General features: G+C 42.1%; 1 protein-coding gene across 7 annotated transcripts in view; it reads left to right on the top strand.

Annotated features, from left to right (window-relative positions):
* PLCB4 (phospholipase C beta 4) overlaps positions 1 to 22,052 on the top strand; it is a 385,287-nt gene that overhangs the window by 151,211 nt on the left and 212,024 nt on the right. For 5 of the 7 annotated variants that reach the window (XM_066387163.1, XM_066387161.1, XM_066387162.1 and 2 more), the window contains one exon: positions 1,532 to 1,603. The exons of the other annotated variants lie outside the window; for them this stretch is intronic. The gene's annotated coding sequence lies outside the window, so the exon portion shown is untranslated. The remainder of the gene's footprint in view (positions 1 to 1,531; positions 1,604 to 22,052) is intronic. 7 annotated transcript variants of the gene reach the window in all.

The following is a 22,052-nucleotide window of genomic DNA, read 5'->3' as shown; positions in this document are numbered from 1 at the left end:
TTAATTTCAATTATAAAATAGGTTTCATGGTAAAATATTAGAGAATATTTAAATGTTAGGTTAAAATGCAAAGGCCTTTTTTATGTCCCCTCAAGACAAGTTCTTAAGAAACAGCTGCATCCAAGTTTCTTGTTATTTAGATATGTTTTTGCATAATACAGTGTTCACCCTGGTCAGTTGGCTCAGTGGTAGAGTGCCAGCCTGGCCTGTGGATGTCCCGGGTTTGATTCCTAGTCAGGGCACACAAGAGAAGTGACTATCTGCCTCCCCTCCCCTCCCCCTCCCCCTCTCGCCTCTCTCTCTCTCTCTCTCTCTCTCTCTCTCTCTTTTCTTCCCCTCCTACAGCCATGGTTCTATTTGAGTAAATTGGCCCCAGGCAAGTTGGCCCCGGGCACTGAGGATGGCTCTATGGCCTCTGCCTCAGTTGCTAAAAAATGGCTCTAGTTGCAATAGAGCAAAGGCCCCAGATGGGCAGAACATTGCCCCCTAGTGGGCTTGCTCAGTGGATCCCGGTTGGGGTGCATGCAGGAGTCTGTCTCTGCCTCCCCTCCTCTCACTAAATAAAAACAAAAAACAAACAAACAAAAATGTTGTGACTGTGTGTATAGATTAGTGAGATTTGTTTTAGCAGAGTGGGTCATAGTATACATGTTAGTATACTACTTGTGTTTTAAAAAGTTAAAACTAAGACTTTGAATTTTTTTCCATATCTATCTATAAAGATCCAGGTTCACTTTTTTCTGTTCAACAGTGTTGTCTTGCAGTGTGGGGGTATACCATTCTACCTGGGATCTTCCTGTAGATATATCCTTACATAGATAATGACCTTCACATGTCAATTCAGATTTTATAGATAGCATTTTCCTATGTCTCAATTGCCATTTTTTCTACCTCTACCTTCTTGAATGCAAAAGGGCTTCCTCTTACTTCTATGTACCTCCTAGAACTCCTAAATCCCCACCCCGTCTTGGAAAGGTCTTGAAATCTAAATTTCAAACAAATAGAAATCAATGGCAAATCCAGAATTTACATAAACAACGTCAGTATAAAAATACACATAAAAATGACTCTTTGTAGATAAAGGCATTTCATTTTAACTCTTTCCTTTTCAGAACCGTTCTTCTTTAAAAAGGCAAACTGTCTCTTACAGTTACGATTCATCTGAGAGCATTGTACCATTCATCAGGAAAAGATCATTCTATGTAATTTTAGAAGATTTTAGAATGCCGTGCTGTTCAATTACTGCTTTTTTTGATAGGTTAAGAAGTTGAATTGCAGATCAGCTTGGTAGAGAGGCTATCTGAACCTTATAGGCTGGGCATAGCAGTAATATTTCTGATTTAATGACTGTATGTCTTCGTTATCCATTTAGACACGGATGCCTCTAATTTACTAATGTGTCTTTCTGATGTATTCTTATAAAAACATCATAGATTCTGATTTTGAAGTGTGAAGGGCTGTTTCTTTCCATGAGATTTCTGAAAGTTCTTTAAATGGACTTTTCTCTGGTCTGTGTCTGCTTGCTTCACAGAGATCGGCACAGTGGACGGCACCGTGAGCTTGACTAAGCAGGCGGCACCTGCGGCTGGTCCCGAGCCTTCTGGTGAGTATTCTGTCCGCTGTGGTAAAGAGCTGCTCATCGTGGGGTTCCAGAACTTTCAGCCTGTAGAATGAATCCCTTCATGCTGATGTCTCATGTGAAATGCCGCTCAAAATTTCATGTGATGGAGCATTGGTCTCCTGGCATTTTCTAGACCCAACGTTATTCATTCCACCAACCTTGGGCACTTCACATTTTACTCGATTTTTCTCCTTGTCCTCTGTGGTAATCTCACCCGCATCTAGTAAGTAAGCATCAGGTATTATCTATGTTACTGTTCTCTGCTGTTCTTTCTGCAGGGAAATGTATGATTTGTGTTCAGTTCTGTGCAGAATCTGTTTAGGAAGATTCCCACAGATGTGAAAATTCACTACATTGATTGCCAGGCAGAATCCACCGTTCGTTTTGTGTGAACTATCCACGACATGACGTAAATCAATTCTCCCGGTTGCCCCTCCACAGTTCCATGTAACAAACCTTTGAAGGGACCCTAAGATGGGAAACGGAAATATCTTTATGTGGACAGTTTTTAGTTATGAACTATAACTTACCAATGCTTTATGCTGGAGCCAGAATCCTAGTGAATCTGAGAGATTGTTCTTGTCTGACTGTTTCATCAAATTGCTATTCTCTAATTTCTGTTGTAAGTAAAAAAAAAAAAAAAAAAGACTATGTATCATTTCTTACTTCAAGGGATAAGGACTCATTTCATAGTGATCACATGAAAAAGATAAGCAGCAACCTCACTGTTTATTCTGACAGGTGAGCTCCAGGTCCCCAGGCATTTAAAATCAATGTGATTTTCTTCCCTGAGTGACTGTCAGGTCAGACACTCTTGTACCTTCTGACAGGACCCAGGGCTGATTTCCTTCTGGCCTTTCTGTAAGGCATGAAAAAAAATCACACTTCTCTCAGTAATCAGTATTTGATGACCCAAGAATATCAGGAAAGGAGATTTATTATCGAATGTTCCTACCTATTTTTAGTCAAGTGCATTATATTTTCCTGTTCTCCAAGGATGATTCATAAACCATGTTTTAACAGGCAGCCAAAGTTGGAGGAGGAGATGATAGCTGAGTAATTCTTTAGGGTCTTTAAATTAGTATAGATGTGACATCTTTTTTTTTTTCTTTCTTGAGGGTTTTTTTTTTTATTATATTTTTCTGGACTTCCCACGTTCTCTTCATGGTAGTTGTATTATCCGTACAAATATGTCATTTTCCATCAGCTGTGCTATAAATGATTCCTATTAAGAATTGCATGCTTAGTAAAAATAAACACTTGATTCAAGTGTTCAAAAAATAATAATAATAAAACTCCAAAACCGGAGCTTAGAAGTTGTTTGTTTAACATTTTAAGTTCCATGAAAAACTCATAGTAAGTGGTATAAATACCATGATTTTTATTTATTTATTCATTTTTAGAGAGCAGAGAGGGAGAGAAAGGAGAGACAGAGAGAGAGAGAAGGGGGGAGGAGCTGGAAGCATCAACTCCCATATGTGCCTTGACCAGGCAAGCCCAGGGTTTCAAACCGGCGACCTCAGCATTTCCAGGTTGACGCTTTATCCCACTGCGCCACCACAGGTCAGGCCCATGCTTTTGATTTTACAAGGACCTTGGGTGGATCAGGTCCTGGGACAGCTAAGAGTATGTGGGTTTCTCTTCGCTCCTCACAACTAATGGGACCTGATTGGACCTAGTGCCCGCGAATCACCAGGTTGCTGATTGCCGTCTTTGTGTTAGTCTTAGCCTCCTCCCAAAGGGAGAATTCTAGCCTACCTAGTTCTCTTTGCCCTCTCTTAAAAATCAAAACAGCCCTCTCTAGCAACTTTATGTTGTTGGATATCTTGTATTTTGAGGGTTTTTTTTTTATATTGAACTGAAATCTGATTCTTTTTTAATGTCTTCTTGTACTCAAAATTGGAAACATCTGGAACAGTGAAATCAAGCTTTTCTGGTTGTGTTGAACACCTGCTATATTTCCCTCTGATTCTAACAGTGTACTGTACATTAGTTCCAAGTGGTTATTTTAGGACTGTTATATCCGTAATAGACATTCAGAATGTATTTTAATTTCTGTAATGGCAAAAAGTGTATTTTAGATCTTGTTTATTTCTGTCACATTCATCTTAGCTTTTTATCATTGTTAGGCCATAAATTCCTAGAATAAGAAGTATTTATATAAAGAATAAAGTGATTTATTTGGATGAATTATCCTCACCCTTATATTTCTAGTTTCAAAATTACTCTTGGTAAAGACGAGTTTATAAATCTCATCAAACCAAAGGCTACCTTCAAGTTTCATGAAAAGCCAAAAAAACAATCTTTGATACCTTCTGTCCTGTAATATTTCAATTTAGAAGATGTATTACTCTTTTGAAAAAAAAAGTTTAATGTTGGGAGTGCTTCCTTTTAAAATGGTTATGAATTGTTTTTTATTAAATAATGGATTATGTACAGAATTTATAATATCACTGAAAGGGATGATGCTCAGCAAATTTTAATGTTGGATTCTCTTTCTTCTGACCTCCACACTGGGCTTACACACTATCCTGATGACTCTCACACCTAGAGATACATGTGTGGTGTGGGCATTAGCACCGGTTTTCTAGATCTGAGACCTACCCTTTGGGCTACTGCAGTGATCTCCAGGAACAAAGAAGTTTCTTATTGAACTGTGAATAGTTCAGTTATTGTAAACTGTGATGTATTCTAGAAGCTTTTATGCTTGTATGACAAGAGTCTTGGGTTGAGGTCCAAGAAGTAGACCTGAGATGAGGATTAAGGCAGCGGGCCTCCCAGGAGAACCTAATGACTTGGGGAAGGAAAGGGGAAAATCCAAGCCGAGGGATGAGTTGAGTAAAATCCCTGCTTCACACTGACTCCTGGCGGAGCTCTGGAGCATAATTGGCCTGAGATTCAGTTTGCTCGGCTCAAAGCGAGGGAGTGGGCTTTCCCATTCTTGTATCAGCCATGAGCTGTGGCCTGGTGAGAGGAGCTGTAAACCTGGGAGCCCTTGACTCTTGGCACCTGCAGGGGAAACAGCTCTCATAATTCCAGGGTGTTTCTCTTAGGAAACTTGCCCGTGCCCTCTCTTAGAGACAAAGCACATAAACGCTGGGAGATGAGCACCCGGCCCAGTTAAAAGGGACCCGTGGTATCTGGAGAGGACATTGAAGTGTGTGCTCTACCTAGCCACACGCCATTCCACTCGCTGTTGACCACCACAAGCACATTTTCATCCCATCGACCATTTCCTGGGGTACGTTAAGCACTCTCAGACGCCGTATACATTAATTTTCTTCCTTTGAGAAGGTGATGAGCTACTGTTTCAAATATCTAAGTCCTAAAGTGATTGCAGTTGCAGAGACACCTAGGTAATTTTTCAGCGCATAGAATTTCTCTATATGTTAGTTACCAAAAAATAAATAAAAAAATAACCTCTGACATTTCAAAGCTTTTTTAATATAAATGTCATCATGATAATTATTTCAGTGCCCTGAAAAAAGAGACAAAGCACCTTTAATTCAGTAGAGAATGAAAGTGTGGTCCTGTAGAAATATCCTGTGAGCAGCATGTCCAATTTAAAATGTTCTTGTAGCCTCATTAAAAAGGTAAAAGAAATAGGTTTGTTACAGCTCCCTGAGCTAGAAGCCAGGAAGTCCAAGATCACAGTTGAAATTAATGTTAATACAGTAGTATATTTAGCCTAGCCTACCTAATTATTATCATTTCACCATTCTTAATGAATTTTACATTTTTTCTTTTTACATTTTTCTGATGTATGTTTTATATTTATAACAGATCTCAGTTCAGACTCACCATATTCCAAATGCTCAGAAGTTACACTTGACTAGTCACATTGTTTGGACAGTGCACATTCAGAATACTATAGAGAAACTCTGGTAAGGGGCTTGCTTCCTTTGAGATGAGACTTTTTGTCTACACTCCTGAATCTCCCAGCTCGGTGACTCTACTCAGTAAGGAAATGAGGCAGCACATGTCCAAAGAAAGTGAGCTCATCTGTCCTTGATGAGCCATTACTACTTGTATTTTGAACTTAATACCCTGTAGGAATGAATTATGATTTATTTTATTTTGTTTTACTTTTTAAAATTTAAGTGAAAGGAGGAGAGATAGACAGACTCCTGCATGTGCTCCAACCAGGATCTACCCTGCAACCCTGATTTGGGGCTGATGCTCTGCCCATCTAGGCAGATGCTGCAACTGAGCTATTTTTAGCACCTGAGGCAGAAGCTCCATGGAACCATTCTCAGTACCCAGAGCCAACATGCCCATATCAATCAAGCCATGGCTGCGGGAGTGGAAGAAAGAGAGAAGGAATGAGAGAAGGGGAGGAGGAGGGGTGGAGAAGCAGATAGTCACTTCTTCTGTGTGCCCTGACCAGGAATCGAACCTGGGACTTCCACACGCTGGGTTGATGCTCTTACCACTGAGCAAGCCAGTCAGGGTCATGAATTATGGTTTAGATGATTGAATTTTACAGCTGAGATGTCACTGGTAACCCTCAGGAGTGCAGAATTCTAGGGTTACTTTTTGGAAGAAAGTGTGTCTTCAGTGAAGGGTAAAATGTGGAAAAATTTTAAATTGGAAAGGAGGGCATCTTTTTTTAAACTATGTTTCTTTTTTTATTTATTCATTTTAGAGAGGAGGGAGGGAGGGAGAGAGAGAGAAAGAGAGAGAGAGAGAGAGAGAGAGAGAGAGAGAGAAAGGGGGGAGGAACAGGAAGCATCAACTCCCATATATGCCTTGACCAGACAAGTGCAGGGTTTTGAACCGGCAACCTCAGTGTTCCCAGGTTGACGCTTTATCCACTGTGCCACCAGAGGTCAGGCTTAAATTGGAAAGGAGGACATCTTAAACAATAGAAATATATATGTATATGTGTGTGTGTATATATATAATTATATATATATAATATGAGTTGTGGGAGAAGGTTCTAAAAAAGTTGGGGTATTCGCATGTACACTTGATGTGGCTGGAGTGAGAAATACACAATAAGAAGGGTAGTTAGTTAGTTAGTAGCTAGATTGACCCCAGGCTCAAAGTTTTGGATTTTGCAGTATATGAAGTGTCATCATGATCCAGTTATATGTTGAGTCTGTTTTAGTTATTATTGTTTAAAGAAATCAGTCCAAAATGTGGTGACTTGAAACAACAACAGTCACTTTTTTGCTGCCTACTTATTCTCTGAGTTAGGGGTTTGGGACAATCTCTGTCCGGCAGTTCTGGTTGGGGCGTTTCATGCAGCTGCACTCAGATGGCATCTGAGGCTGAAAAGGCATGAGGTTGGAGCAGCTGACAACTGGCTCCACTCTCACTCTCTTAACATAGTCTCAGAGTTTCTCCACGTGCTCTCTCCACCAGCCATTGTGGCCTTCCTCACAGCATGGCTGCTTCAGGGCAGTCAAATTGCTTCTGTGACTCCAGTGTGGTTATTCCAGCCAACAAGGCAGAAGCAACGTCATTTATTACTTGACCTTGGATGTCATGCTGCATCATTTCCATCATGATATTTGGTTACAGGTTAGTCACAAGCCCGCCCGTATCAAGGGGAAGGATACTTAAAAACCCACCTCTCAGTGGCAGGAGTGTTAAAGTCACATTGTATGAAGAGAATGTTGGAAATGCCATCTGCCACTAGGACTAGAGTGTGGATCTACTGTACTACTCTATGGGTCTCATTCCTTTTGGCCATTTTGGAATGCTCTAGTGAGGACCCACCATTTCTTCTTGGACATTCTTCTACACCAGGGGTAGTCAACCTTTTTATATCTACCGCCCACTTCTGTATCTCTGTTAGTAGTAAAATTTTCTAACCACCCACTGGTTCCACAGTAATGGTCATTTATAAAGTAGGGAAGTAATTTTACTTTATAAAATTTATAAAGCAGAGTTACAGCAAGTTAAAACATATAATAATAATAATTACTTACCGCCTGACCTGTGGTGGCACAGTGGATAACGCATAGACCTGGAAATGCTGAGGTCGCCGGTTCGAAACCCTGGGCTTGCCTGGTCAAGGCACATATGGGAGTTGATGCTTCCAGCTTCTCCCCCCTTCTCTCTCTCTGTCTCTCTCTCTCTCTCCCTCTCTCTCTCCTCTTTAAAAATGAATAAAGAAAAAAAGAAAAAAAAAGATTAAAAAAAAATAATTACTTACCAAGTACTTTATGTCGGATTTTCACTATGTTTGGCAGAATAAATCTTTACAAAATAACTTGTTATAGTTAAATCTGTCTTTTTATTTATACTTTGGTTGCTCCGCTACCGCCCACCATGAAAGCTGGAATGCCTACTAGTGGGCGGTAGGGACCATGTTGACTACCATTGTTCTACATAATGACTCTTTCTTCTTGCTAGAATGGGCAGCCCCTAAGAAACTCTAAATATAAATCTTCATCTTAGGCAATGAATGGCCACCCCGGGGCCTTAATCTATCTTCCATTATATTCACTTAGTCTTGATTGTTAGAGCATTTGCAAGCAGTGGGCACACACCAGCCTCAAATGTCCATTCTTGATTTGTGGAGGAATTGAGAGACAAGAGAGAGAAAAAAGTGAAAACAAAGGAAAGGAGGAGTTTTCTAACCCTTTACTCCTCTTAGTAAAAGGGGCATACCTTAGCACTTAGCGGTGTCCTGTTCAGAAGGGAAAATTCTCCACCTTGGACCACTTCGTGGTTTTTCTCACTGTCTTTCCATTTCTAGAGTGGTTCTTTGTTGCTCTACTTCTTGGTCTCTGTGGTCAACTGAGCTTCTTTTATTAAGGTGGTTAGAAGGAAGGAGGAAAGGTGTGGGACCAACACCAGGACTGTTGAAAGACAACTTTCCTAACAGTTGCTAAGGCAACATTCTGCCAAATCATTTTCTTCCTGGTGTTGATAGGAAGATCTCCATCCTTTGCTGGAATCGTGTCTTCTTCCCCTTAGCCTGGGCCCTGAAACTAGGTGCATGGTGAGATTTTATTTACTTTTCTTTCCCTCTTGTGAAGTCATAACCTTCAACTAAAAAAGATTAAAATGCTAGTGGTGTAACTGTTTGGAGATGAAAGGTACTGAATTCTGCACGTTATTTGCTATAAAATGCACTTTTAAAAAGAGCCAATGGATAGATAAAGGAGTGGAAAAAGGATTAGATATTCAAAAAAGTTAAGTGGTCACCTGACCTGTGGTGGCATAGTGGATAAAGCATCGACCTGGAATACTGGGGTCACTGGTTTGAAACCCTGGGCTTGCCTGGTCAAGGCACATATGGAAGTTGATGCTTCCTGCTCCTCCCCTCTTCTCTGTCTGTCTGTCTGTCTCTCTCTCTCCTCTCTAAAATCAATTTTAAAAAAGTGGTGGGAATATGGTTGTCGTAAAAAATACCAACTTTATTTTTAGAATTAAAGGTTAGAGAAGGAAAACATTGATCATAAAATTATAGATCTATTGGGGGAGGGAGTTTCAGTTTTCTACTCAGGCGATGCTTAAGGCTTGTGCTATATTTCAGTTCAAAAAAAATGTTTCAACACAAATTTTTACACGTATGATTTAGTGATGCGATTTGTTCCTGCTTGTTTCCCAAAAGATTTGAAGAAACTAGCAAAGGATGAACAGGACAACATAGAACATTTTAGCTGTTGCCCTTAAATTTCTTAGTTTCTTCAACTGGGCTTTTCACATGTAGCAGGTGAGTGTGCTGCTGTGGAGGTCATTATGGTATTAAAGTCACTTATGTTGTGTTGTTTCCCAAGAGCCCTTGTGATCATGACAGCCAGAACTTCTTATTCCAAAGACAGAATTTCCTGTCCCCCTCACATGTCTCGTGTTCTTCCATTTTGAATCGGGCATCCTGAATCTTTTCCAGATCTAAAACGGGGATCTTTTTAATCCCGCATTGGAAATGTTTGTTTTGTTTGGTCTGTGCTTCATAAGGAGGAAAAAGTAAGTTCAGTTTAGCCCTCTGCTTATTTTATTCTTTCTGATCAATAAAATGTGGAAAGCTGGTGGACACTGCCGCGTTTGAAAAGTTCTTACCTGTGTTTTCAGAAAGGAAAAGAGGAGGAGGCACCTTGTCTTTGCTTGTTCGGGATGGGGGGGTGGCGGTTGTGCAGCTTGCTGAGGCTGAGGACTAAAATTAACCCTCCCAGGAGAGAAACCAGCCGGTGACCTTGGCCATAACCACCTCGCGGATCAGCTGCTTCCTTCCCTGCCATATTTTGTGGCCTGTGGGGAGAATCAAGTGTCACAAAAGCAGGAAGAAAGCAGTTTGAGGACGCAAGTGCCTCTGGGTGAAAGTGCTGAGGTGACCCACCGACCCTGCCCGGAGGGCGGGAGGAGAAGTGGATCTACAAGCTCTCAGGTAGCTGGGGGAAGGCAATACCCAGCGAAAATGAACAGCAAGAAACTGATAGAACAGTAGTATTTTTATACACCTCAAATAATAATACAACGGTCTAGAATTTGGGTGGTTTCTCATAGCAGCTATGTTATAACTGTCCTTATTGAGCTAACAGAAAAATAGAAGTCCAACCCACTTCCCTCAAGCAATTAGAAGTTTACTGAAAAACCAACCATGCTCCTAGTGACTGTTACCATTTCTCACCTGGCTGGATGCTCTGTGGCAGGGTGGGAAGCATGGAGCTCTGAAGCCTGAGGCCATGTTTTCCCATCTGGACAAGGCACACTTGATCACCTGTGCCACTGGTTTGGGGAGGTATTTACAGGGAGATGGTGCATACATAGGATGTCTTTTTGTAAATACAGTATTCAGTATGTTCACTCCCACTTTCCTTCCCGGGAGATGTTCATGAGGCTCAGAAGTAATTTCTAGCTAACGTGCCTCTTTCTTCACCTCTGTACCCTCTGCTGCTTCTCCTGTAAAGTGTAAGCAGTAAAGGATCTGCAGAGACTGGCATGGAGGGGCTCTAGGTACTACGGCACTGTCTTCCCTTTAAGGACCTGCTCCTACCTAGTGGTGCTCTGCCCCCTGGACCTGACAAAGTGACATTTCGGAGGATTCTAGCAGTAGTGGGACTCAGCTGGCTCACACCGGTTTGGGAGAACCGGTACCTAATTTTTTGTTGAGTTCAGCAAACTGGTGGTTAAAATGGCACCTGTAATCAGGGTTCTTTCTCAGGTGGGCACCTGGGCAGCTGTCCAATGTGGAAATCACAAGTTCATGTAAAAAACCCTTACTCTTTTTTTTTTTTTTGTATTTTTACGAAGCTGGAAACCGGGAGGCAATCAGACAGACTCCCGCTTGCGCTGGACCAGGATCCACCCGGCATGCCCACCAGGGGGCGATGCTCTGCCATCTTGGGGCGTCGCTCTGCCGCAATCAGAGCCACTCTAGTGCCTGAGGCAGAGGCCACAGAGCCATCCTCAGCGCCCGGGCAAACTTTGCTCCAATGGAGCCTTGGCTGCGGGAGGGGAAGAGAGAGACAGAGAGGAAGGAGAGGGGGAGGGGTGGAGAAGCAGATGGGCGCTTCTCCTGTGTGCCCTGGCCAGGAATCGAACCTGGGACTCCTGGACGCCAGGCTGACGCTCTACTTCTGAGCCAACTGACCAGGGCCTCAGTTTATTTCTTGACTTTCAATTTTACTTCATGCTCTTTATGCCTATCCTTATGCCAGTGCCACATTGGTTGAAATCCGGGGTCTTAGTGGTAAGTTTTGAAATTATGAAATATGGGACTTCCAGGTTAGTTTTTTTTTTCCAATATTATTTTGACTACTCAGTGCTCCTTCTCCTTTTGCTTTTGTCCTGTAGTGATTCTTGAACTGCACTGTTGAACCTCAGGAGACAGTAGCAACCCAGTGAGTAGTCCTACAGTTGTACGAGAATTTCTTATAGGAAAATTCTAATCTATAGGTTTTCCTTGCTTAAGGTCCCTCCCTAGGAACCTTGCTTAGAATCTTATTGGTGATATTCATAGCAAAGCCAGTGAATAGGCTGTTGTGTTAAAACTGCTGGCTAGAATTCCAAGGGAACCTTTCAGAAAAGAGCAACTGTACGACATTCCCATTTGCTGCAGTAGCTATATATCATTATCTGGTTTATACATACGTTCAGTTGTACTTTCACTCCTTGTCTTCAATTATATAAGCCACTTTTAAAACCTTCTCTTACATAAAAGAAAGTTGTGACACAGGCATCACAATCAGGAAGAAGCCGGAAGGTGGCGAGACAGAGCAAGCAGGAAGGCAGGTGGTTTTGCGGGGCTCGGCTGCTGGGATGACTCACATTGGTTTCCTGTGTGTTCAACCTCTGGCCCACTCCTTTGAGAGTAGTGGAGACTATGTGGGATTCTTCTCTTGGAAATAACTCATATCTGTGAATCCTTAGCCACTGCTCTGGGAGCATTTCTAGATGATCTTTATAGTCCCCATCTAATAGAAGCTGAAAGATTGCCCTTGGGAAGGGAGGGGCCAGAGAAAGCTGCTTTAACCCCCAGGCCCTTCGACAATGAGAAGGAAACATGAGTTTTCCTTCTAACCATCATTAGAATAGACTTAGAAGCAGCTACACATGTGTGTTTCTATGTGCATTTGTATTAAACATGAGCAGTGAGTGAAAAGCTGAAATAATCGTATGGGGAGAAATACTTGGATTAGGTTAAACAAGGTAGCAAGAAATTGGTTAGATCGGAAGATGGAGGGCCATTCCCAAGGGTGCAGGAGGTAACTTTGGGTTCTTTACAGCGCCTCCTGAAAGAAGCTTCTTTGTATGCAGGTGAGACAAGGGCCTCCCTTGCCTTCCTCACTAGGTTGGGAGAAGTGGGGAGGGAGGATAGATTAGGGCTCCTTAGACCTGCACTGAGAAGGCTAGAGTCCAGGCTACCCTGGGCAGAGGGCCTGGTGAGAGCTCTTGCCCAAGAGATCCTTGAGAAGCAAATCTTTGAGGGGCAACAGATGTTTCCAGGCCTGACTCGGGGATCATCTGGAACTTGCCTCTGACCCTGGACAGCATAGCTTGGTCTTTAGATTTTGGCAGGAGCTCAGAGCATTGCTGCGAGGATATAGTTCTCATCTGATGAAAACCAACCAACCAATCATCAGTACCAGCAACACAAACCCCATGCTCTTAGAGAGTGCCTGACACATAGTGAGTACTCAGTTAATGGTAGCTGTTATTTTTACCAAATATACCAAAGAGCTGGCGCTGAATGGTTGTTCCACAGAGCAGCCCTCTGTGCCAGGGTTTCCAGACTACAACCTTGTCTCTAGTGCATGCACTGTAGGACTTTGTTTCCCAAGGTAAGTAGGACTAGTGACAATAAAATCCCAGCAAACACGCACAGTGAGGAACGCATAACACTTGGGTGTGTGCTTTCAAGTCAATTATGAGGGTGATTCTCTGCCATTTTCGGCCATTAAACAGACTCAGAAATTCTTCAAACAAAGGAAGAGTCTTATGGGGCTGAGTACCCAGGGAAAGGGCACTTGTCCCTGCAAGTGCTCATTGCCTTTGGGAAGGTTACCTTGCTGCAGGGAAAGCCAGGAACACATGATACGAGGTGACATAGTAAATGTTAGCAGGATTCCCTCTCATTTTTCATTTAATCACCTTTTTAAAGGCCCTATTTCCAAATATAATCACATCCTAAAGTACTGGGGGGTTAATGCTTAAACGTATACATCTTTGGGGAGACACAATTCAGCTGATAGCAAGGAGTTTAGGGGTAAAAGAGAGAATAGATAAGTAAGAAATAAGCCAGAAAAGTGGATCAAAGGTCAGAGCCACAAGGATTAAGGAAAAGTTGAAGGAGAGAAGTCTATATGCTGCTAATGGGAAATAAACTATTCCCTTGATTGTATCAGTTAGATTTTGCTGCATGATGACTACCCCAAAAATGTAGTACTGCATAATGAGTACCCCAAAACTGTAGTAGCTCAAAACCATTTATTTAGGTCACAGTTTAGTGGGTTAGCAGTTGGGGCTGGCCTTGTTTGAGAAGTCCTATTGGTCTCCATTGGGCTCACTTATGTGTCTCTGGCCGACTGCTATGCATGTTTATGGCTGACCCATTTAGAACAGCCTTTGGCTTGGGTAGGTCATTCCTCCTCCATGTGGCTCTGGACTTCCAGCAGGCTGTTTGGGCTGGTTCACATGGCAGTGACAAAGTATGGAGTGACAGAGCAGAAACACCCGTCGTCATGTCTGGCACAATCAGTTCACCCAGGCAAGTCACAGGCCAGGCCAGATTCAAGAAGTGAGGAAATAGACGCCTTCAGGTGAATGGCTTTGAGACCAGGATTATTTGATTGTAAAAGTTCTGTGGCTGTAATGGACTTTGTCTATATATTCATGAATCAGAAAATAACAATTTGGAAAAAGAATTATAAGTCCATTAATATATGAGTAGTGGTTCTTTATCCCCAAATTGGGATGAATAGTTTAATCAGAACATTTATTTTAACCATGAATGCCTTACTTGTCTGCATGATCCTTGGGAGAGATCTTAGCTGGGAGAGCACTGGGTGATTCTCAGTTTCTTCATTTATCCTCCTCTGCCTGTAGCCTCTGGAAATAAGTTATCCTGACAGAAATTTCCAGCCTATCTCGTGGAGTAAAGCTTTATGAAATTGTAACAGAGAATAAGATCTCCAGAGTCTTATGTAGGGAGGATGTTGAGAAAATTCAATCATAACCTCCCGTATAGAATTATTTGCTTCATATGAAAAACCTCTTAGAAGAGAGTTACTAGTACCTCCTTCTCACCAGACATACTTGGCGTCCCTGTGGGGCTCTGTTATGAAACCCCACCCTCTAATTATTTCAGCATTTCATATTAAAAAAACACTATGCATAGTAGCTGTTCCTTTGCCTCACTATGGGATGGCTCCTCTGCACTGAATTTCTATGGAGAAGAATAGAGTAGCATCGTGTGGGCCAGAGAAAGGAAGCTGGTGTGTAGAGTCTGAAAATTTCTATATTAAAATTTTACATTTGAAAAGCAAAAATAAACCTATTTTTTAGTGCATTTACTTACAAGGTCTGCTTGGTCTAACAGAATTGTGGCTATTTCACTTTTATAGGTGAATGATGGTAGCTACAGCTGGGTAAAGTTAATAGGTCATTGTCAATGTTGGATGCACACTGCAAAAGAGTGAAGAACAGATCGTGTATTCACACCAACCAGAGTGTTTGAAAAGTGGGTAAATGTTTTATGTATACTAATCAAGTACTGGAGGGAACAGAAGTAAGAACAAGAGAAAACAGCCTCCAAATGCTTTGGAAGTGGCTAATCTGGTCCTGCAGAACCAGCTGCTAAAATACTGTTTGGCCTGTTGACTCTCTGATTGTTTAAAAGATAAGGCTAAGAGGCCCTGGCCGGTTGGCTCAGCGGTAGAGCGTCGGCCTAGCGTGCGGAGGACCCGGGTTCGATTCCCGGCCAGGGCACACAGGAGAAGCGCCCATTTGCTTCTCCACCCCTCTGCCGCGCTTTCCTCCCTGTCTCTCTCTTCCCCTCCCGCAGCCAAGGCTCCATTGGAGCAAAGATGGCCCGGGCGCTGGGCATGGCTCTGTGGCCTCTGCCTCAGGCGCTAGAATGGCTCTGGTCGCAACATGGCGACGCCCAGGATGGGCAGAGCATCGCCCCCTGGTGGGCAGAGCGTCGCCCCTGGTGGGCGTGCCGGGTGGATCCCGGTCGGGCGCATGCGGGAGTCTGTCTGACTGTCTCTCCCTGTTTCCAGCTTCAGAAAAATGAAAAAATAAAAATAAAATAAAAAAAAATAAAAGATAAGGCTAAGAGAAAAATATGTTTGTCGTGTGTTAACTTGGATTTAATACTGGATGTTACTTAGTAAAAGCAACTTCTTTGCTTTTAGCATCAAAGAGGTTTTTAATTCCCAGATGTCATTCTGGCTTTGAGTGCGAGAGACAGTGATTTATGTTGTCGAAGGCTGGTAGTCCTAAAATGGAACCATGTTTCGTTTCGTTTCTTTGCCAAATCGTAGTCTGCTTGGAATGACTAAAATGTATCCTACTTTATTTTTGTTTTGAAAACTCAGAAAGGAATTTCATATTTCAGAGTTTCAAGGCTTAAATCATAAGTGATAATGATACTGACTCAAGAAAACTTTCTAGTTCCTTCTTCGTTAGTGTTTTTAAATGGCTATTTTTTTTTGTATTACATGTCTGTAATTTACTCATTTGTTTAGCAAACATTTATTATTTACCATGCAGCAGGCATTATTCTAAGCACTTGGAAGAAAGCAGAAACAAGACATATCCTTAGCCTTATAGAAGAATATTTGCTAGCAGAGGGAGATATATAATAAAGAAGTAAACAAATGTAAGAAACGAGATGATTTCACATAATGGTAAGCAGTAAGTAATAAAATGAGATTACATGACGGAGGCTGATTGCTGTGGGAGAGGTGATTCTTTGGGATTTATAGCCAGCAGTGTTGTACTATGAAAGTGATATTTGAACTGAGATCCAAACGATATAAAGAGCCAGCTATGTGAAGAATAAGGGGCAGCATTTTCAAAGCAGAGGGAATAGCAGGTGCAAAGCTTCTAAGGTAGAGATGAACTTGGTGTGTTCACATAACTGTGGCCAATGGGGAGTGAATGGTAGATGAAGTCAGAGAGGTGGGCAGACAGCCAGATAGTGTGATCCTGTTCAAATCTCAGTAAAGAGATTTAGATTTTTTTTTTTATATTTCTGGTTTTTAAGAAATGGGAAGTCCTTGATAGACATGATTTATGTTTTAGAAAACCACTTTTGGAAGAGAGAATAAATTGAGGGTATGGAGATAAAAACAAGATTGCATGCAGATCAGCCAGTTAGGAAATTATTGGATCGACTCAAGAATAAAGACTACGGTAGTTTCTACCTGAGTGCCAGAGTTGGTGATGAAGAGAGGTGGGCAGACTTGGGAACTATTTTGAAAGCCATGCGAGGAGCAGATGAATTTGGGTATGGACAGTGAGGAAAAAGGAGGCATTGAAGAAGACTCCTAAGATGCCACATTGAACAATGCGTGAGAAATAGACTGATATGGGGAAAACTAAGGGAAAACATGGAAATTACTAGAGGGAACATATCAAATATTCTGCTTTAAACTTTAAAGTTTAATATGCTTTGAAAGTAGTCAAGTGTAAATATCAAGTGAGAAGCTGGAAATATGAGTCTGGAGCGGTTGGAAGTATGAGAGCTAAGGACGGAAAAGTGAATAATAGGAATAGAGATGGCATTTTAAAAATCGAGACCAAAGCAGTTCACCCAGGAAGAGAGAATGTGCAGAGAAGACACCCAGTTCACTCCAACATGAAGAGGTTTAGCACAGCAAAAGAAACCGTGATAGAGGACAAGTGGCTGTTTAGATCAAGTAAAATAAGAAGAGTGTGTTATTGCTGTTACCAAGAGCAGAGACTATTTCAGGAGAGGTCAAAACTGTTGAGATGGTTGATGGGAACAGAACGATGACCATCAAAGTTTCACAATGGGAAGGTCACTGAGGACCTTGTCAAGAAGGGAGAATTGTAACTGGAGTGTTATGAAAAGACAGAGATGGGGAACTGAAGTCTATTTATGTTGACACTTCTAAGAAGTGGGTCAGGAGGTTGTATTATCACTGAAGAGGTGCACAGGGGAGGGAGACTAGAGGTTTGAAGAGACCATAAGAAATAATCATTTTAGAGAGTGGAATTGTAAACATACAAAAGAAGGATTACTGGACAGTCGTTGAGTGCTCATTTGAGATTTGTTGACATGAGTTTAAGGTGAAGACTGGTCAGCTGGCTGTGAGTCCTTCTTTAGCCTAGTTCAATTAGGTGTAACCATATGAAGTGAATATGATGGAGAGAGGCTGAGCCAAGGGCTTACAAGGTATGAAGAAGAGTGGAAGTGAGGATAAGTAAGAAGGGAAAGGGAACCTGGAGCCATGATGGATAATGAAAGCGTGGCAGAGTAATTTAAAGAGTTGGAACCACGTGAGATCACATGGGATGATATTATCATGGATGATGGTAGGTCTCCGTGAGATTAGGAGTTGATGGACTCGCAGTTATAATAGTAGTGAGGATAACAGATGATAGGGCAGGGAAGGGATACTTGCACATAATTTTTAAAGGAGGTATAGTTGCTGTTGATTCCAGGGTCAAGCAAATGGCCATGGACATGGATGACTGAAGATGGGTGGACAAAGATATCACTAGAGATTAAAGAGTCAAGCGTTTTGACCTCACCTTTGCTTCTGTTAGGCCATAAATGTTAAACTGTACTGACCCATATTTACAGGAAAATATATAATAGTGTCTAAAATCCTTTGATTGCAATTGATATAAACCAACTCTTTCTGTATATTAGACTTTTAGCTTTAGTGGAAACGTGACTTCCAACAGACCACAAACTGTACCCATTGTAGCCTCCGGCATCCAGAGACAGACCACTTTCCCAATTCTGTTTTCAAATGTCCCTGGGAAGACTTTTGGATGACAGAATATTGAGCCTGGGGTTTCTGCAGGATCAGTCAGCCGTGGCTGGCAGAGTTCCCAGATGGAGAGGCAGGTTGTTGGGTAGATAATCCCATAAATGTCTCCTCCAAACACCAGTTGGTTTACGTCATTCAGTGGGTAAGAAAGGCTCAGGCTAGACATGCTTCATGGACACGCTTTTATTGAAGAAGAATGAATGTAATTAAGATGCCACAGTCACTGTTCTTGGCCTCTTTCACCAGTGGTCTGGATCTTGTTATTAATGGACCTTTCCGGTTCAGTCCGTCAGGAAACTTCCCAGGCTGCGATTGCCTTTATCTATTCCGGGCCTAGATCTGGATCTCTGTTGCCTAGATGCCTTGGTTTGTCTATTATTTATTTGCTTATAAAAATCTCATTATTAGAGTAAAACTAACATACAGTTAAAGTGCACAAATCACATGCATACAGCTCATTGGAGTTTAATGAAGTGAATGCAACCTGAAAAAGAAACAGTTCTCCCCAACACCTCTGGAGCCCCCTTATAACCTCTTCCAGCCACTAATCCTTCCTTTAGACCAGGGGTAGTCAACCTTTTTATACCTACCACCCACTTTTGTATCTCTGTTAGTAAAATTTTCTAACCGCCCACCGGGTCCAAAGTAATGGTCATTTATAAAGTAGGGAAGTAACTTTACTTTATAAAATTCATAAAGCAGAGTTACAGAAAGTTAAAGCATATAATAATAATTACTTACCAAGTACTTTATGTCGGATTGTCGCTAAGTTTGGCAGAATAAATCTTTATAAAACAACTTACTATAGTTAAATCTATCTTTTTATTTATACTTTGGTTGCTCCGCTACTGCCCACCATGAAAGCTGGAACGCCCCCTAGTGGGTGGTAGGGACCAGGTTGACTACCACTGCTTTAGGGGAATCTCTCTCCCAGCTGCTTACACCATAGATTAATCTCTATATATCTTGAAATTTGCACAGGAGAATCTGGTTACAGTGAGCAGGTATGCTGGATAAAACTAAGAACGTTGAAATACTTACAGGTCTGTGCTTCCTTCCAAGTCCTGCCTGTTGCTGCTATTCCCCTGTGAAAGTAAGGGAGAGCACCCTGCCAGCATACAGAACAACATTGCCCTCGGAGGCTGCTCGTAATTATGTAATGATACGAATTGATAGGACACAGGGATCCTTTCTAGTATCCAGGCCTTTTGTCTCGGTTTGGATTTTTGTTTAGTTTTTTATTTTTTCAAATACGAATCTCAGGAACCTATTTTTACGAGAGTCCTGCAGGGAACAGCCTGAGGTTTAGGCTAATTGGACAAGGCAGTGTTTAATCTTCCATTTGTGTGTCCGTAATGGAGACAGCTCCTCTGATAAAGGTAACAGATGCTGACTTAAGTGCTCTTCTGTCCTTTTGCAGCAGAGCAGGGCTGGGCGATGTCAGACGCCCAGGCAGGGTTTTCCTGGACTCGTTTTGAATTAATGGGAGAGGCACTTAGTCCTGACAAGCGGGAGCATTCTACAAGAGTTTCTATGGAAACTAACAATTCAGATGAGATCAACGTCTGAATGCTTTTTCCTCCAAAGGTGGCATATGATTTTTGGATAAAAGTTGGCCTGGAAGAAACAAAAGAACAAGATCCTTTCTTTCATGGGAAAGGACAACTGAAATGTGTGTTATTTACCCAGCGGCTTACAGATGACTCTTGTTTGTATCTGTCACTCCTCATATGTCAACATGATACCTACATGATAGTTTTTATTTTATTTATTCATTTTTTAGAGAGGAGAGGGAGAGACAGAGACAGAGAGAGAGAGAGAGAGAGAGAGAGAGAGAGAGAGAGAGGAGAGAGACAGAGAGAGAGAAGTGGGGGAGGAGCTGGAAGCATCAACTCCCATATGTGCCATGACCAGGCAAGCCCAGGGTTTTGAACCAGCGACCTCAGCATTTCCAGGTCGACGCTTTATCCACTGTGCTACCACAGGTCAGGCTACATGATAGTTTTTATTCAACTAACTTCCCTGAATAGTTCCTTAATGATACATTTGCTGTGTCACAAAAATACAGATTGTCAAGTAATGGGTCATTTTCCCATAGGTCTTAAGAGAGAATAAATGAAAAAAGACCAATAAGAACTTTAAAACATGGTCTTTCTGTTTTATATGCATTATTCTTCATCACATTTCTCCATGGTGTTTTATTTGTTGGAGTATAATGTACATGCTGATAAAATGCATAAATTACCATTCAAGATTTTTTTATTTGTATATACACCCAAATAACCACTTTCCAGGTCAAGACATGTATGTGTGTGTTTAAATGACCCGTGAGCTGTACACATACACACACACACACACACACACACACACACACACACACACCTCATAAACTTTGTTAGCTTAATGTTTGTTGTCAAGTATCCTTTTCTCACATTTCCAACTTGGCCCACCATATGCAACTGCTCATGTGCAGTAAACAGTCTGTACACCCACTTTTATCTAAGTCCTGAGAGGTGCTTAATAGTCACTGAACTGAATTTGAATTTAGTAGAGCTTACTCACCAAAACGAGTTTGCACATCTGTCTTGCAATTTAGAGTTAATAAGGATTTTCCCTAATTCAAATCAGCTGCACTGCTAGCCATGCGTACATTTCCTCATCAGTTGTTTATTGAGCCCTTAGTATTTAGGAAGCATTCTTCCAGATAATGTCATTTACAAACCTAAGTCAGACACAGCAAATGACTTCCTAACAGCTTCTAGACTACAGTGAAAGTTAGGCAATGCAAGTAAGCAATTGCAAACCAGGAAAGAAATTTCTAAAGTGTATAAAGAAGGTAAAGACAAACCAGCCAGGCATCTCTCTATTAGTTCTAGGTCTTGAAGACAGAAAGGTTTGGCAGAGGGAGCGATGGAGGCCAGAAAGGACAATGAGAACAGAGAGAAAAGGGGAAAGTGCTCTAGGCTGCAACCGGAGATAAGCAACGGGAAGTTCTAGGAGAAAAGGAGGGTGAAGAGGCCCTGATGAAAATACGAAGAACTCTTGAGGATTGTGCTGAGGAGTTCGGGTTTTTTCCTGTGGGAGCCTGTTAACTCGTGGTATTGTTGAGGGACCAGCAGTATCCCCGGAGCTTGTTAGAGGTGCTGGAATCTCAGTCCACCAGCCTCAGACTCTCGGAGAAGGCTCAGCAGTCTGGATTTCCAAAGCCCTTATGCTCCCACCCGACTGAGAAGCACCTTACTAGATAGACCATGGTTCCTGAGAATACAAACCAGTAGAGTGGCCAGAGTTTGCTCAGCAAAAGAGAACTCTTAAGTGGTGTTAATAGATGTTTTGAGCATAAGTGAACGGCTGAACTAGACAAAGCTTCTTTACCAGGGATTCCCAGAACCCGAGGCATTTTAATGTAGATTGTCACTCTCCCAGTGGGAATTACACTCTACAGTGTTTTCCAAGTTGTTTTTCCATGGAATCCTTCCTTTCCTTTTAGTATTTTTACAAGCACTCGTGGATGCATTAGCATTGCTTGGGACACGCTTAGGGACACACTACTGTAGACAGTGATGAGCCAAAGAATGTTTTTCATCAGGAAAGGAAGAGACTAGCGTGAAAAGAGCAGTGCCAGCTGACTGGGCTGGTTGCGGGGCAGGGAGCAGGGGCTGGAGGTTTGAGAAGAAGGGAACAGTGAGCTAGTGCATCAGTAAGGAGTCTGTGGAATGGTCCAGAGGAGAGCATGAGAGCCGCTCAATTCGGGGGTGATGCTGGGAGGTGTGGGGTGAGGATACTGCCGGAAGAGGTCAGAGTCTGTGGCTGTACCACCTGCACATATTACTTTAACATTCAATCTTGAAAGCATTCTGCTGTCACTCATGACAAGCACTCATGGCCCCCCAAAATGGTTTCCAACAGCAGAAGTGGTCACGTGCTAAAAGCCCAAGGAACTGCCACGTTGATGGCTGTGGGCGGCTGCACATGCGCTGTGGAGCAGACGGTGGACTGGACAC

Source organism: Saccopteryx leptura, chromosome 5 (genome assembly GCF_036850995.1).
Source record: "Saccopteryx leptura isolate mSacLep1 chromosome 5, mSacLep1_pri_phased_curated, whole genome shotgun sequence".
Classification (NCBI taxonomy): Eukaryota; Metazoa; Chordata; class Mammalia; order Chiroptera; family Emballonuridae; genus Saccopteryx; species Saccopteryx leptura.
Note: the sequence above shows the minus strand (reverse complement) of the source record. Positions and strands in the feature narration are given on the sequence as shown.